General features: G+C 35.5%; 1 protein-coding gene across 1 annotated transcript in view; it reads right to left on the bottom strand.

Moving 5' to 3' along the window:
* Window positions 1–14087, bottom strand: part of THSD7B (thrombospondin type 1 domain containing 7B) — a 696543-nt gene that overhangs the window by 201934 nt on the left and 480522 nt on the right. The gene's annotated exons all lie outside the window — the stretch shown is intronic.

Raw genomic sequence — 14087 nt, forward strand, 5'->3', positions numbered from 1 at the left:
ATCAGTCTTATTATTGAGAAGGGAAATAAAAAGTGCATAATTAACCACTTAAATTATATGATACAAATAATATATGCAAATTATATGACAGTTTGAGGTAATATAAATGGATCCTGGTTTCAATTCCTGTGAGAATATTTATTGGGATAAGCTGTGGCAGAACAGATTTTTGACTAATTGTTTGATCTGGCTCACTTGCTTTAACTAAATGGATCAGTATAAATTTAATCAGCCAACCAAATAATATGACAAATGGATGTTTTAAATTGAATTGTCCAGGCAAATTCATCATGATGGCCATCTCCCGTTGTTCACATAGACGGAGTTTCAGCATTAACAACCTTGTGCCAGGTTTCTCCAGCAGACAAGAAAGATGTTTTTCTCTTAGAGAAGATATTGAGAGGATGTTAGGGATAAATGGAACATCAGATGCAGAACAATCTGAACTGTTCCATCAGGACTGTGTGTGCTAAGTGGTTTCTAGCAGTGCAAATAAGCACTGTTAAAATTGAATAAGTGACTGAATGATTTAACCACATAATAAGCTCAGCATTTGAAACATTACAAAGGTATACAGATTTGTTGACATGCCACTATTACCAAGAAATTCTTGGAACTGTGGCTCTAAAAGCCAGTGTTCCTTGCCCTGTGAAAAATCTTAAATTGTACCAAACTTTCTCTACATTACCATGAAATTCCAATAGCTGATCTCAGAGCATGCCTTGTATTTTTTGAGCATGCAAAATATTTTAGGGTTTGATCCTTGAGATGTACTGTTTGATCCTTGAGATGCACTTCACAGCTTCTTGAAGTGAGGGGGATCTCAACTTGCTTTAGCCGATGACATGTTAGGAGAAGTGAGCATGTGACTTCTAAGTGAAAGCTTTAAGAGCCCTAGTGTAATTTGCCACACTCTTTCTTTCCCTATTCCCACCAACTGGAAATGTTCTAGATATTAGCTCCTCCATCAGGCAAGATCCTGGCCTTAAACAGAGTGCCCCAGGCAACCCAATTTTGATAAAAGATGGACATAGGTAGTGAGTTATTTTAGTGGCATTGATCCACTAAGAGTCTGACACTGTCTGTTACGTTCTGTACTACACCATAAACCATTGCACAGTTCATGCATCAACCTTGGCATAGTAATCTCTACCTTCAGCAAATGAAATAAAAAGTCCCATGAAATAAATATTTAGAATATTTTTGAGAGTCTATATATAATGCTCTGAAAAAATAAGGTTAAGCTGTGTCAGCACTTAGCACAGTCTGAACAGAGACACCATCAAATTAGAATGTGACTGCAAAAGTTGAACCAAATAGATATATACTTCAGGAAAATTGATCATTTATTATTTAAAAAGATCTGGTAATATGGATTATAAATCAAGGTCTAACCTTATGTGATTTAGAATGGAATTTTAAATCTGAATAATTCAGTTTCATTATGTAAAAATAAAAATGTAATAATACACACACCTTTAAAAAATCTTTCTTTCATTCTGTAAGAATAAAAATGTAATAAGTGGAAGTTTGTGGAAATTTCAAATATTAATCAGATACTAATATCTTGCCACTACTAAAAAACTAATAGCAGGGTAAAAAATGCATTTTTCTTATCCTGTTTTTAGTGCTAGTGATTGATAGAGAATATAATTCAGTGGCGATGCTTTAGCAAAAAAAAACTGTAGGGTAATAATGATCAAATTTGGGTGCCAATTTACATTCCAGATCATTTCCAGGCAAGTTAAAGCCTAAGATAACATTGAAAAGATGAGAGATTCTGCACTGGATCAGTAAAGCGATTGTTGTTTGAGCCCATCTCTATCCTTCCAAGTCTGCTGCCACCAGCCAAGGCCACACACTCATTATCCCTCAGCTGGCTCATGTTCATGGCCCCTTCACTGGGCTCCGAGGCCCCCAATCTGTTCTAACCCATTCCATGTCTGCTCGACTGCTGTACTAATGTCCCACCAAAGCAACTCCAATATATCATAGTTTAACTCAAAGAAAATAACCTCTAAAGCACAGCAAAATTAAAAAAAAAAAAAAAGACTTGCAGATGGCAATCTAGGCAGGAGAGATACCACACATTAAATTAGATGGGAATGAACCCAAAATCTCCAAAAATCAAGAGAGAAATTCTCTGTACAAGAATTTGAGGCTGGAAATAAGTTAAAATTGGCTAAGTCATGTGATGTCACATGGGCTTTCATGCTGAGGACTCAAAGTTGATTAAAATGCTTAATATTAATTCAGGTGGGCTCATGAGTGTAAGAAAAGAGCATGAGAACAAGTCACCTTCTTAATAGATAACTGAAATATTTAGAAGTTATACTAAAATGACTAATAGCTATGCTTTAGCCTTAAAGACCACTAAATATGATTATTTTGTATATAAATGATATACACATATGATGTACCTATACATATACACATTTTCTTACATTGCATTTACATATATAGTTAAAGAAAATATTGAGCCCTAGCATTTTGGCTCAGTGGATAGAGCATTGGCCTGTTTACTTAAAGGTCGTGGGTTCAATTCCAGTCCAGGTCATGTACCTTAGTTGCAGGCACATCCCTGGTAGGGGGTGTGCAAGAGGCAGCTGATCAATGTTTCTCTCTCATTGATGTTTCTCTCTCAGTCCCTCTCCCTTCCTCTCTGTAAAAAATAAATTTAAAAAAAGAAAATATTGAAACATGATAGACTCTCACTGATAATTAGCTCTCACATGTACACACAACTAATATACTGTCTAAATGGAAATTACTATCTTCAGAATGACCAGTGAACCAGCTCTTTAAATAGCAACTTCATTTTCCAACTATTGAGACAGGTTTAATTAACTAATTATAACAATGAATAATGGCCAGTTTGTGAGTAGATGCTTCTAAATATCGAGGGGATTCAAAAAAATATAAGCTTAGAACAAAGGAGTCTTTGTCCTTTTTGTTTCATTTGGGAGGTTCTAAAGGAAGTGCTGACCTGAACTCAGACATTATATGGGATTTATTTATTGTCTGCCTCCTTATTTATTTTCTTGTTTATTTTCATAGGATGGGGCAAATAAAGGTTTACAGTTGTTCATATGGAAAATAATGCAATAATTAATAATAGAAGAATAAATTGTTTCTGATACTTAAAACTGTAAACCTACTTTGCCCCACTCTGTATATTTATTCTGAGGCCAAGAGTTCAATATTGAGGGATTTCTGATGAAAATAAAGATTTCTGGCTTCTCTTGAATATGTTGAGCATCTAGGGATGCCTGGGTCCTTATTCCAGCATGGGACCTACTGTGCAGCTGGGTCTCTTCAGATGCAATTTCCCTTTGGCATCCTCTGCTGCCCCTTAGAGTGATAATCTACATTTTTAAAGCAAGGATTTCTCCCCCAACGAAAACAATGCAAAAACATGACTCATAATTTCAGTATAGAAGCAGATGAGAAAGTGCTGCTTGTATTGTAGGAAAAGGCAGAAGATACAGAGCAGCCAGGGCTCACAATGCTTATCACAAGGACTCATCTACGGGGAGTCTAGCTGGAAACCTCACTTGGAAGACACATATGCAAGAAAGAATTCTTAATACTTAAGCTCCATTAGGTGGATTGAGTTCTACTTTCATCCGTACCTACATATCAGTAACACCAGCACATACAGATAATTCCGGAAGGTGGCAACAAGAAGCATGAAAAATACCTACAGCACATGACTATCTAGAACAAGGTTGTTGAAGGCAGCTTGTAGTCAGAGCCAACCTCCCCATGGAATGATTTGATTGCATGAAACACACTTCAGGGATGAAACTCCATTTTTATTTGCTGGAATGCTGGGTCATCCCAACAATGATTTGTAGTCATGAACAATAACACAAGCTGTTATCATTAATTCTAAATTATGGATTACAGGATGAAGAAAATTTACCTCCAAAGTTGCTTTAACCAGAGAACTGCATCTTTCACTGGGCTAATACAGAAATCAATGTGCTGGAATGAATTCACAGTACATTAACTCCTTGCAAGTTACTGTAAAAACTTCTGAAATATCGCTAAGGTGTAAAATTAAATATGACTCCCAGCCTAGATTTATACTGCATGCTGGTAATGGTGAATTTGTTTCACTTACCAACAAATTTATTTCCCAATGGATTGCACATTAGCTAATCCAAAGACTTACATTTAGGCTTCTCTTGCCAAACAAATATCTTATGGTTTTATTTGTGGATATTTAGTGATATACCTGCTAAAGAAATAAAAAATTCAAGAAGGATGAGGCACTTATGTTCTTCTAACAAAACTGGAAGTCGGAAATCTCTTAATTACAGTCACCATGTCCAGGAGCCCTGGATATGAATATTTTCAATTCACAGAGAGAATCTTTCAACCACTAAAAAAAAGTTTCAAGAGCAACCAGAAATCTCCCTTGAAAAAAGTTTATTCGCTTCCTAAGGCTGTGATAACAAATTGTCAGAAACTTGGTGACTTTAAATGACAAAAAATGTATTCTCCCATAATTCCAAAGTCTTGAGATTAAGGTGTTAGTAGGGTTGTCCTCCCTCCAAGTTTGTAGGAGAAAACCCTTCCTTACCCTTCCAGTTTCTGGTGGCTCTTGGCATTCTTTATAGTGTGGCATCATAATCCCAATGCTGTCTTTTCTTTATATGTGCCTCAGATATGTCAAATATCCCTCTCCTTCCCATTATGCATGCCCATCATTAGATTTAGAGCCCGCTGTAGATCCAGGATGATCTCAAATCAAGTTCCTTAACTTTGTTACACCTGCTAAGTTTCTATTTGAAAATAAGGTCACCTTCATAGGTGCTGGGGGGGGGGGGGACTTAAACATATCTTATGGGGGAACTTAATTCAACTCACTAAAGAGAAATGAAAACGATAGGAAGACAATATAACACATTGATAGAATCTGGCCTTTGATATCAAGCCAACCTAGGTCTATAAGTCACAACTAGAGGCCCGATGCATGAAATTCATGAAAGGGGCTTGGCTTTTGCAGCCCAGGCTTGCCTTAGCCCTCACAGCCCTGGTTTCATCCAGAAGGTCATCCAGAATGCAGTCCTGTCCGGAAGGATGTCCAGCCATCTGGTCTAATTAGCATATTATGCTTTTATTATTATAGATAGTTGCTTGAATCCCCTAAACTTCAATTTTATTATCTACAAGAAAGATTGGCACATTGTGGCCTGCACTCAGATGATTGAAAATTCAGGGACCCAATATACAGACCACAAAGTCAAACCTTTGGCTCTGGCCTGAATTCCTCACAGAGACTCAAAATCTGAGGGCTTGCCAACACTACAGATCTGTGTATAGATATATGGAAATGAAAAGCAAAAAAAGGAAAGTGTTGGAAGAAAACATCCTCAGTATTTAAAGGCTACCAATTGCTAATATCTTGGCATATTTCTCCTTTTGTTTTAATGGTTTTGTATTTAGTGTTGTTGCTTGTTAAATTATATTATCTTACTAGATACCTAGTGATCACACTGCAGTACAAGATGCCAATGTTGGACTAAATATACAGCATTCTTAGTTGACTAGCTAAGACTAGAATGAAGTCTGGATAATTTATCACTATTGGGAAAGAAATATAAAATACTGAATATGTGTAAAAGGTGAAATACTATAAGTATTTTGGGGAAAAGAACACATTAATCTACATAAAGAAGAACAGAGGCCATTAATATATTGAGACACACTCTAGAACCAAATTATATGGGTGAGGAAACAAATGATGGCATTCCCTAGCTGAGAAAGCTTATACAAGTTCCTTAACTTTTCTGTTTCTTATCTATAAGAATGAAAATAATATCTGACTAATCCTGTTGATAGCAGAATAAAATGAGTTAAGGAGAGCACTCAGAAAAAGGTATTACATATTTATAAATGCTCAATAAATGTTGGCCATCATAATTTTTTCTTAATTTTTTCTTTATTTCTTTATTTATTAAGGTATTAAATATGTGTTCTTGTCCCCCTAGCGACCCCCCTTCCTCCTACTCATGCCCTCACCCCCCTATTGTCTGTGTCTATTGGTTAGTCTTATATGCATGCATATAAGTCCTTTGGTTGATCTCTCCTCCTCATCCTCCCTCTCCCCTACCTTCCCTCTGAGGTTTGATTGTCTGATCAATGCTTCTCTGTCTCTGGATCTGTTATAATTTATCAGGGGGAAAAATTAAAAATAGAATGAGTACCTTATGATCCAGCATTCCCACTACAGGTTATAACCAAAGGAAATAAAATAAGTATATCAAAGATATATCTACATTCCCATTGCAGCATTATTCACAATAGCCAAGAAACAAGATATGAAAACAATCTAAGTGTCAACAAATGAATGGAGAAAGAAACACACACACACACACACACACACACACAAACACACACACACAGGAATATTATTCAGCCTTACAAAAGAAGGAAATACTGCCGTTTGCAACCAAATAGATGAAGTTGAAGGACATTATGCTAAGTGAAATAAGTCAAACACAGAAAGACAAATACTGTATGATTTCACTCATAGATGTGATCTAAAATAGTTGAACTCCTAGAAGAATATAGCCGGAATGATGGTCGTCAGAGGCTGGGGTGGAGGAAATGGAAGATGTTGGTACAAAGGATACAAAGTTTCAGATGTACAAGATGAATAAATTCTAGAGATTATTACAGCATGGAGAATATATATAGTTAACAATGCCATATTATATACTTAAAATTGCTAAGAAGGTAGAACTAAATTGCTCTTAAAACATGCACACACAAATGCTAACTATAATACATGAGGTGATGGATATGCTAATGATATGTTAACTATCTTGAATGTGGTAATCATTTTGCAGTGTATACATATATCAAGTCATCAAATCATACATCTTAAATATATACAACTTTTACTTCTCAGTTATACTCTAACAAAAGTGAAAAAAACAAAATAGATCTATATTATAAATCTCAATTAAATCACAAGCAAAAATAAGTATATACATTTATTTATATTTATATTTATACTTTTGGAATATATGTATTTTAATACAAACAGATGGGAAGAAGATTGGAATGTTCTCAATTACATATGGGAAATTTAATAAGATTGAAGATACAGAGTAAAAGCAAAATTTATGAAACTGAATTCAAAGTACAGAAAGGATGTGCATGGACTGCAGAGGAGAGGGCGTAAACAGTCAGATCCTCTCTCCAGGAACTTTCAGTGTCAGACAGAGAAAGTGGGAGAGACTGAGGAAGAAGGGGAAGGCCAGGAGACAGCAGACTCAATCACAGAACAACAGAACACACTGTGAGGGCAGCAAACAAATGGAAGAACCATGGGTCACTATGAATTTCCTTCTTTGAGGAAATTCCCCTTTGCTTCCTTAGCTCCCCATGAACCCAGAAATAGGTGCCAATCTCTGCAGTTACTTCAGTTTGTCCTCATTGTTTGAAATTAAAAGTAGCCTAATAATACATCAGTTTGATTGGGCACTCAACAGAAAAAAATTTCCCAAGGACATAGATGATAAAGCACTTTTGTTCAACTTGAGACATAAAACATAATGACACTGAAAACTATTATTATGACCTTCAGGTAACTGTTGTTATTTTTATCCTGCTCAAATCCCTGCAATGGTGAAATAGCAATGAGACAAGTGGTATATTAATATCTCTGGTATGGTAATTCATTGTTCCAACACTTCGAATCATCTTAAGAATTTTAAATATTTTAGTTTATTCCAATATGATGCCATATCAAGATTGAACTGTTGGGCTTGGCATTCCATTCCTATTAAACAGATGTTATAAAATAACATAAGCAAAACCCCTAGCAGAGCACCTACCATACGGTAATAGATAGTATATATTTAAAAAGCCAGCATACTGCCCCTCACCTTCCCATCATGATTCCACTTATCCAAGAAAAAAAACTGTCAAAACTCATCAAGTGAACTGATTGCTACTCACATTGATTATATAAATGGGAAAGAATAAAACTGATAAGACATCTGAAAAGTAGCTGCTGGAACTTAATTATCTTAGATTTGAGGTTAAGAATTTTTTTTTTTTTTTTTTTGGTTATTTGTTTTTTACCTAAAAATATACTTTTGAGAAAGAATGGGATAGAGAGTAAAGTGTTCGCAGTATAGACAGTAATGAAGAATGTGATTGAGTATTTTAGGCTATGAATTATAATAAACCTATAGGCAAAAAATAAAGTTATAATAGGAGAAACAAGAAAAAATGTGTTTACTAGTAAGTCAAACTTGAGTGGGAAGAAAATGGACAGAAAAAAAACAACATAAAACTGAGAACAAGACTAGAATTAAGAGTTGTAGAGGCCTGAGTCCTTGAAAAGAGAAAGTAATAGAATAGGAACTGAAGAGTAATAATTGTAACCACTGTTATCTGTAGCTCAACATACAGAATAAGGAAAATAAACACAGTAAAGCAAAGACAGGTCAAACCAGTGTAGGAAATATATTCTGCACATGCATCCTCACATCACCCTGTCTGCCTACTAAACAGCAGCGCTACCTGAAAGGAACTGTCAGCTGTTAAAGGACACATTCTTTTGGGTGTTTTGTAACTTGGCCTGGGTTGCAAGCCCTTAAGACACTGCCTTTGCCTAGAAGGGCTTGACCTCGCCAGAACTGACAGAACTATAGCAGGTTATCACAATGCTATGGCAGTGACCAATTTTAACCAAAAAAGTACATGGACCTAGTATTAAAAATCTTGTGAATCTATAATAATAGAAACATAATATGCTAACTAGGCTGGACAGCCAAAACATTAACAAAACCGGGGCTGTGAGGGCCTAAGCAAGCCGCCACTGCTGTGAGGTCAGAACCCCTTGCACGGATTTCTTGCATCGGGCCTCTAGTATTTTAATAAAGAAGTGGGCAATGGACATCGAAATGGGTCACTGAGATCAATTCCAGAGAAAGTGATATAGTTTATTTTCATGCATGTACTAGACTGGTAGAGAAGAGGAGGATATTATAGGTAGAAAGTACTTTGACAGAAACTCTCTCCTCATATTCTTGTAAGTAATTATAGGGAGCTAGATGGATTTTTGTAGTTACAAACAAAGTTGATTAATGAATCATCATGTCTTCCTGTGGCTGAACGCTGAGGGGCGAATGCTCAGTCCTTTTCATTCAACATTATGATTAAGAACTTAGATAACGACACAGATGGCATGCTCATCAAATTTGGGGATGATGTGAGGCAAAGAGTTATCACTAATATGTTGAATGTCAGAGTCAAGATTTAAAGTGGTTAAAAAGCTAGAGTAATGAGCTGTAACTCAGTATATGAAAGGTAATACAGAGAAAAGCACCGTTCTACAAGACTGTGCCCAAAAGGGGACTGAACATCTATACTCAGATGGGAGATGCAATATTTTATAGAAGTTCCTAAAAAGCAGATTTCAGGATTTTTATTGCAAACTGAAAAATGCATTAATAGTTACTAAACAAAATGAATTATTCATTTTGTTTAATGTAAATCTCATATACCAAGAAGTATTTGAGATGGTTTATAAAACAAAACCTACTCAAAAGTACTATTAACATGGCCCAAAGAAAGTAGGTGAATATAATTCTGGGAATATTGTGCCATAGCCATTCAAGAGACCTTACTTAAGTCTCTTCTTTGGCTGAAAGTGTGTCCCTTCTAAACTGTCCATCGCCCCAGCCTTCATTTTTTAGATCCCTAGAGTGGTCTCTTTTGACTCCCCAATTTGAGTGATGAGGCCTTGCTATTCTCTCACAGTACCTAATCCTTTTTATCATAGCACTTAGGAAAATGATACGACATTATATATTCTTGGTATATATTTAATATCCCTCTCAACTTCCACACTGCTAATTCCAAGCTCCATGAAATCAAGGATCATTTCTGTTTTGGCTGTCACTATATGATCAAGGTATGCCATAGCATTTGGCACATATATGTTTAATAATATGCCCCAAATTGATGAATAAATGAGCTACAATAATTGATGCTAATACTTTGCAAAGGAAGGAAACCCTACAAAGAAATGCTGCCTAATAGAAACCATGCTCTGCACAAAAGTCTGTCTTCACTTCCGTGAGAAGGTACAACTGGTCTGATGGAGAAGTTTGCAAAAATGCTCTGAATGATTGAAGAAACTGCTTTGCTTTAGGGCTTAAAAGATGAGTAGAAAAAGTTCACCTTTTAGAGAAAAAACCATCAGATGGAGAGGAGAACACAGGCAAAGGAATGGAGTCATGCAAGAACAGAGGGTGCATGGGGACCAGCGGGAGGAAGTGCAGAGTGGCTGCAGCATACGGGACATGAAATGTGTGGCTGAAAGTGACTTTGGGACATCATGTTCACTTAAGTGATTTCTGCCAAATGGAAACATAGTGGAGAAAGGAGAGCACAATAAGGAAGGGGCAAGAAACTGCATTTTGTAGTCAGACTACAAAACAATCTGGATATTTAGCCTGGAAAATGAAACATTTACACAATTTCAGAGTTTTTAAATCCTCTTATGCAAACAATATTTTACATTTGGTTTTCATTTGTACAGATATATGAAGCTACTTCATCATGGAGCCAGAGCTGCCATGCCAGGGGAACAGCTTTGCACATCTTATACCACAAACCACTAAAATGTTTTGTTTTGTTTTGTTTTAAATGGCAAAGTGACCTTTGAACTGGATTTAAAGCAACCTCATTAAACTATTGCAAGGATAACAAGAAAGCAGATATTATGATGGCACCAAACTGTTTAGAATTAGTGTCAGTATGTTAGCTTATCTAGAAATACCCCTTGTGTTTGTCTTCTAATTAGTACACTATTTGGGCTTTTGTCTGAATCAGTGCTTTCTGAATAGTTTTTTTTTTTTTTTTTTTTTTTTTTGTGGGGGTGGGGTGGGAGGGAATCTCATATATGGGTATTGTCTCTTACTTTGGCCTTTTATTTTAAGTTAGCAAATTGGATAAAGTTGATTTGGCACCAATAGATGAAGAAAGCTGCATTTAGACTTAAGGTAAAGACTGGTCCAGGTTTAGAGCTGCCCAACTGGCTTGTAGCAATGAGCTAATTAGTGAGGAGGTGATAAGCACACAGTGGATGGATGCTCCTACCACCATCTCACATACAAATATTGCTTGGTGTTTTAAGGTCATGGTTTCCAATTGTCAACAGTATTCACACCACCTACCTTGCCACCTAGAAGCTATTCCAAAACCTATATTCCAAATCTCTAGTTACAAAAACTTATTTCTTCTGACTTTAATAAAATATTTCCATTTGTGGTACGGTTTTTTTTGTTGTTTTTTTAGACCTCTAACGATTGTTGAGCTCAGTTCTCTCTTAAGCTGTGCCTTACCTTGTCAGTGTCACTAGCCATCACTGGCCCAGCTTTCAACGATTCATGACTCTACCCTGTCTCTCCTCCACTAATCAGTGTTATCCATCCTGACTCTTGAAATGTTTATTCTGCCCCTGTCCCCAGGGGCCTTGTCCTTTTTCATGCTCACTGCAACTCAGTCCTGGTTGGTTTCTCTACCTTTAATTTTCCTACTATCTAATACCACTTCAGCCCTGAAGCCAGAATTATTTTTCTAAAATAAAGATTGAATCCTATCACAACAGCCTCAATTAACAACCCTACTTTCTTTTATTTTTTAAATATATTTTATTTTTTACAGAGATGAAGAGAGAGGGATAGAGAGTTAGAGACATTGATGAGAGAGAAACATCAATCAGCTGCCTCTTGCACACCCCCTTCTGGGGAGGTGCCCCCAGCCAAGGTGCATGCCCTTGACTGGAATTGAACCTGGGACCTTTCAGTCCTCAGTCCTGTGCTCTATCCACCTAGCTAAAATTGTTTCTGACAACAACCCTACTTTTTAAAGCAGCAGTGTCCTGAGAGCTGGGGATATGAAGCATCAGTGGGAAAGATACAGGGAGAGTTGGGATGAGGGTTGCTGGGTTTCACCTGTCCTCAGGCAGTTCTTCCTATGGGCAGCCCTTAGGGAATATTCACTTCTGCTGAGTATGATTTGGGAAACATTAGGGGAACATGTTACCAGAGGGAAAAGGTTCAGAACTACCATCCCGAAGCTGAATTACACAGGTGTGGCTCATTGGCTTCTAAGCATCCACAGATATTTTTAGAAAACAGCCAGTTTCAATATTTGACATGAAAAATGTTGCCTCTTTTAGTATATAGCTTATGTCCTATAAATATAAAGAGATTATGTTCCATTCTGTGTTGATGACGATATAATTTTACCATGAAAATAATTTTAGTTATGAGTAGAGCTCTGTTAGATATAAATTCCTTGGGAAAAGAGTTCAAACATCACTTGAGCTTTAAAAATATGCCTTGAATACTCAAATCTATTTAGCATATGAGTTCCTACATGAGTACACTCCAACTGAAATTTCTTACCTTGTCTTCAATCACGTACCTCTACCTCAGTCCCGCAGTACTAGTTATATTTACCAAGAGACCATGTACCTTTCCTTCTTCAAGAGTTAGATCAAAATCATCTCTTCTGAGACATTTGTGCTAATACTATCCCTGAATTAGTTTATCACTGTGATCCCAGAATATTTCATATTTATCTACTGGTATGTTCCACATTTCATTAAGTTTACATATTTACAAGACTATTCCTAACATGAAATTCTTAAAAAAATTCCTCCAAGTAAATAAAAATCTCTAGTGTCAATATTTTAGATATGTCTGTGAATGTGTGTATGTATACACACATATGCAAGAAAAAACATACATACATGTGTAAACATGCATAGAAATGTTAACTTATTCTTGCATGAATCTTTGTACATCAGGCTTCTAGCATGTATATACAATGACTTTACCTAGCCAATGTCACACACATTTATTGTTTTTTTTCTTTTAAGAGTTTTGTAGTTTTAGCTATTACATTTAGGTTTATCATCCATTTTGTGTTAAATTTTATACATAGTGTAAGCAAGGGGTCAAGGTTCATTTGTATGTGGATACTCAGTTGTTCCAATCCAATTTGTTGAAGAAACTATTATTTCAGAATTAAGAGTCTTGGCACACTTCTTTAAAATCAAGTTAGCATAACTGGATTTCTAAGTATGTTTCATTTATCTATACATCTATCCATATGTCAGTGCTCCACTGTCTTCATAACTGTAGCTTTGTGTAGTAAGTTTTAAAATTGGAAAGTGTGATCCCTCCAAGTTTTTTCATTACTTTCAAGATTATTTAATTATCCTTGGTGCCTTGCATGTCCACGTGAATTTTAGAATTACTCTGTCAGTTTCTATTAAAAAAGTCAGATGAGATTTTTTAATAGGGATTGGGTTGAATCTATAGATTTGAAGAGTATTGACATTTTAACATTATTAAGTCTTCTGGTCCATAAACATTATTACATCTTTTCATTCACTTGGATCTTCGTTAATTTTTTCAAGTGTTTTATTTTTTTAGAGCATATATTGTTTTGCTTAAGTATTTTGTTCTTTTTTTGTTATCAATGAAATTGTTTTAACTTTATTTTCAGATTGTTCACTTGTTATATTGATATTTTATTTTTTTCCAGCTTTAAAATATAATTGATGGTATACTGATACTGTATCTTACAAAACTGATAAATTTCTTTATTAGTTCTAGTAGTTTTATATAGAAATTCTTTAAAATTTCCTATTTACATGATCATGCTATCTGCTTATAGATATAGTTTTACTTCTTCCTTTTTAATCTAGATACTTTTTATTTCTTTTCTAGTTGCCTTGTGTAAAACTTGTATTAGAATGCTAAATAGACATAAACAGTAGACATCCTTGTTTTATTCCTGATCTTAGGGAACTGAACTATGCTTTTAAAACAATGCCAACAAAGAGTGATTTTGCATTTCATTATAAAATATCTACTTGCTTGTATTTAAAAAAAAAAGAGAAAAAGACAATCAATTCCTTAATTAGAAAGCATTTGTTTAGAAGTTCTGCTTTTACTTTCTAATTTAAGATAAGACATGATGTTTTTATTTCAATTAGGTTAAAAGAAAAGTTGTTCATGAATTTAATCATGGGTCTT

Source organism: Pipistrellus kuhlii, unplaced genomic scaffold (assembly GCF_014108245.1).
Source record: "Pipistrellus kuhlii isolate mPipKuh1 unplaced genomic scaffold, mPipKuh1.p scaffold_m20_p_7, whole genome shotgun sequence".
Lineage (NCBI taxonomy): Eukaryota > Metazoa > Chordata > Mammalia > Chiroptera > Vespertilionidae > Pipistrellus > Pipistrellus kuhlii.